This window comes from Vombatus ursinus, unplaced genomic scaffold (assembly GCF_900497805.2).
Source record: "Vombatus ursinus unplaced genomic scaffold, bare-nosed wombat genome assembly UNPS02014867.1, whole genome shotgun sequence".
Lineage (NCBI taxonomy): Eukaryota > Metazoa > Chordata > Mammalia > Diprotodontia > Vombatidae > Vombatus > Vombatus ursinus.
In genome coordinates this window covers 219,634-223,946 of record NW_020954645.1, presented here as the reverse complement: position 1 = coordinate 223,946, position 4,313 = coordinate 219,634, and the positions used below count along the sequence as shown (strand labels likewise).

The 4,313-nt window shown below is 44.5% G+C and overlaps 1 protein-coding gene across 1 annotated transcript in view; it reads left to right on the top strand.

Moving 5' to 3' along the window:
* The first annotated feature begins 166 nt into the window (after positions 1-166).
* Positions 167-4,313, top strand: part of GJC2 (gap junction protein gamma 2) — a 38,761-nt gene continuing 34,614 nt past the window's right edge. The window contains exon 1 of the mRNA XM_027842125.1: positions 167-253. The gene's annotated coding sequence lies outside the window, so the exon portion shown is untranslated. The remainder of the gene's footprint in view (positions 254-4,313) is intronic.

Sequence of the window (4,313 nt, the reverse complement as noted above, 5' to 3'; positions counted from 1 at the left end):
TTTCTCCCCAGGGGGAAGCAGGCAGACCCCTCCTGGCCATCTTAGGACGAGGCTTGGAGATGACTCACACATCTCATTCTTGACCCTCCCAAGGTCACAGGGGGTGGGAGTGGAGCCTTCCGGCCCAGCCTGGGCCCCGGCACCAGTTCCATGGGAGGAGGCCCTATGGTCAGGCCAGCAGCACAGAGACCCAGCAGCCAGCCCAGGCCCAGACCGGGGCAGGGGGGAGGCAGAACCACCTCATGGATTCTAAGTAGGTTCTTCTCATCTTTCTGAGCCCCCTCCCTTGGGTGGGGGGAGCCATTCAGTGGGGGTGGCTGCAGAAGGTGGGAGGTGCTATGGGGAAGGGAGTGAACTGGGAGAAAGCAGGGTCGGGAGCAAAGAGGGTCACCTTGGGATGGGGCTTCTCTTCACCTACTCGGGATGAGCATGCAAAGAATATCAGAGCCTGAGGGAGTCTTAGGATGTGGACCATAGAATGTCAGCTCTGGAAGGGACCTTAGAACATAGATCGATGAATGTCAGGGTTGGAAAGGATCTTAGAACTCAATTCAATTCAACAACCATATGTTGTCCACCTACTATGTATAAGTAGCTAGAACGTGTGCTAGAACATGGAATGTCAGAACTGGAAGGAACCTTAGAACACAGAACCTGGATCATCAGAGCTGAAAGTGCCTTTAGATATTATCTAGTACAGCACCCCACCCCCCACTACTGCCATTTTACTCAAAGAGGGAAATTAATTTGTCCAAATTCCCACATCAGAACACAGTATAATTGGGGGAAGCACAACATAAATGCCTTTGGCACACACAGCATGCGTGGGGGTATACAACAGCAGCCTCCGTAAGCAGGCTATTCATTCCCCCATTCTTTCAATCAATTCATTCAAGATGCCTATTTTTTTAATGACTGATATTTGCCAGGCCCTGCACCAGGTACGTGGCAAAGACATAGACCTCTCTAGAAGGATAGGGAAATTGTTGTTTGTTAGTCATTGTTTGGAAGGGAGATAGGCTGGGGAGAATGATATACAGATAGACAAATAAATAATATATAAAAGATAAATACAAAATCATTTCAGGGTAGGAGAGCAATAGGAGTCTGGAATGAATATGATCAGGAAAGGCCTCATGAAGGAAGGAAACAAGCATTTATTAAGTGCCTTCTATGTACCAGGTACTCTACAAATTTTATTTCATTTGATCCTCACAACAACCTTGTGAGTTCGGCGCTATTATTATCCTCATTTTAAGTTGAGGAACTAGAAGCGAAGTGACTTTTCCAGGGTCCCACAGCTAGTGAATGTCTGAGCCTGGATTTGAACTCAGGAATTGACCATAGGAGCAGCGCTCTATCCACTGTGCTACCCAGCTGCCTCCAAAGGGGCCCTTGCAGAGCGTCACCTCAGGTAGAAGGGTAGTATGGGGGCAGCCTGTGCAAAGGCAGAGAGATGGAATGTTGCTTTAAATAACAAACAAATGAGTTAGTAGTTTTCCCTAGAAGTAATTGGGAGCCATTGACCCTTCTTGAGTAGGAGATCACATGGTCAGAACTGTGTTTTTAGGAATGTCAGTTTGGTAACTGAGGAGTGAGACTGGAGGCAGGGAGGGCAATTAGGAGGCTATTACCATAGTCTAGGTAAGAGGCAATGGGAGCCTAAACTAGGATGGTGGCTGTGGGTGTGGAGAGAAGGGGATGGGGGAGATTGTGGTGTTTGATTCAACAACAAATGTCAACTGATGGACATGGGGGAGGAGAGGAAGGAAGAGGGCAAGTCAATGATGAATGAAACCTATGCGACAGGAAAGATTGTGGTCCCTTACACAGAAACAGGCAAGTCAGGAAAAGGGGTTTTGGAAGAAGGTTAATGAGCTCCATTTTGGACATCTGAATTTGAGGGGTCTATGGGTCATCCATATGGAGATGCCCAATAGGAAGTTGGTGATCTTGACCTGAATGTCAGGAAAGAGTTGAAGGCTGCATATGTAGGTTTAGAAGTCACCCACAAAAGGAAGATGATTCAACCTCATGGAAGATGATGAAATCATGAGAGAACATATATAGAGAGAAGAGAAGAGTGCCTAGGTCAGAGCCTTTGGGGAAGCCCATGGTTAGTGAGCATGACATGGATGATGAATCAGGTAAGGAGATGGAGAAGTCAGTCTGCTAGGCAGGCAGGTAGGAGGAGAGCACCTCCAGAAGGAAGGGGGTAGTAAAGTGTCAAAAGCCACGGGATGAGGGCTGAGAAAAGAGCATTTTGATCTAACACTTCAAAATCATTGGTAACCTTAAGAAGAGCGGTCTCAGTCAAGTGGTATAGTCAAAAGCCAGATTTAAGGGGGTAGAGAGGTGAGAGAGGAAAGAAAGTGTGAGCAAGGAGTACAGATGTGGGAATTTATTATTGCAAAATGGGAAAGAGATTTGGAAGGTTAGCTTGAGGGTATTACAAAGGTAAGTGAAGGTATATTAAGGATAATGGAGAGTTGGGCACATTTTGAAAGCAATAGAGAAGCCAATTGATCTAAAAAGATTGAAGATCGGAGAGAAAGGGGATGATCAAAGAGATAAAGTACCCTAGAAGGCAAAAAAGGGGTTGGATTCAGCTATGAGTAGGAAGGTTGTCCTTAGGGCCACCCCGTCCTCCAGGACTGAAGCAAAGATGGAGATAGTACTAGGATTGGGGATTAGGAATGGGAAAAGGGGGAAGGGAGTGATCGCATGGCTCTGCTAAGGGGGAGGGGGACAGAGTTTGTGTAGGTGGACAGAGAGAAGAGAATGCCTAAAACAGATGCTATAGGGAGTTAATTAGGGAGGAGTGAAAGAATGGCCATGCACCAGTGAGGGCCCAGTTGAAATTAGATAACGTAAATGTATAGTGAACCCAGGTCCCATGCTCTAGCAGCATTCAGAAACTCTCGAGTCTGTTTGTTTGGTTTTTTTCCTGGTCTATGTTTTCTTTTACAACATGACTAATATGGAAATATGTTTTGCATGATTACATATGTATAACCTATATCAAATTGCTTACCTTCTTAATGAGAGGGGTGGGGAGGAAGGGAGAGAATTTGGAACTCAAAAATTTAAAAACGAATGTTAAAAATTGTTTTTCCATGTAATTAGGGAACAAGAAAATACTAAATAAATTTTTTAAAAAAAAGAAGCTCTCAAATAGGAATAGAAAAAGAAAATGGTGAAGGCCCTCCAGGTCTGGGGTTTGGAAATGGATAGATAAGTGGCAATAGGCCCATCGCCAAGGGATTTTAGGGTAGAGGACAGTATAAAGTTGAACTAGTTAACTAGAAGGTCAATTGACAACGGAAAGTGAGGACAGAGGATGTGATGGACTATGAAAGCGGAGAGGGGCAGAAAAACTGGAGGTTGTCATGAGGATAAAAATTAAGTTTAGGGGGGTGGGTGGAAGATGGCGGTCTGAGAGATCTCAGAGCTCTGTATTGTGGAGGTATACACAGATGACTAATAGCCAGACACAGAACATATTATCAGAAGATTTAGAGCAGTGTAGGACCTTAGAAATCATCTAATCTTATTTGGAAATTGAGGTCTAGAGAAGTGCATATAGTCAAGGTAACTTGACTACAAAGAATCCAAGTCAAAAAATAAAATAAATAAATGAAAAAAAAAAGGAATAAGCTTTAGGAAGGGAAGGGAAAAGTTATATTGGGAAATGAAGGTGATATAAAAATAAAAGATACTGATAAAAATTTTTAATTAAAAAAAAGAATGCAAGCTAAAAAAAAATCCAAATCCAGGATTTGAACCCAGGTCTCCTGATTCCAAATTCAGTGCTGTTATTTGATAACAAGACGCAAACAATTAAAAACCAGGGAGGAGGCAGAATGCTATTCTCCAGACTTCCTGAGAGAGGAAAAAGAGATCCTAGGTCTGGGCCTGTAGTTCTTATGTTTGGAAACAACTTGGGGAGCCAGATGGAAGGATTTAACTCTCCCTCCCCCCTCTGTGTCTTTGTCTTCCCTCCATTCACAGGCTTCAGCTGCTCCCTTGGCTCTGTCTGCAGGTGGCTAAACATGAAATCAACCCAGACCGGTGGGGGAGGGAGAAAGGCTGCGGGAAGAGGGAAGACCATAACAACTCCCAGAAAGATAGACAGACAGATAGATAAATGGATGGGTAGATAGAGATAAATGGGTCAATGGATGGGCAGAGAGAAAGAAAGAGACGGGGACAGATAGGTAGAGGGTGAGAGATGGAGAGAGATGGAGGAAGAAAGAGAGAGAGAGAGAGAGAGAGAGAGGGAGAGAGGGAGAGAGGGAGGGAAAGAGGGAGAG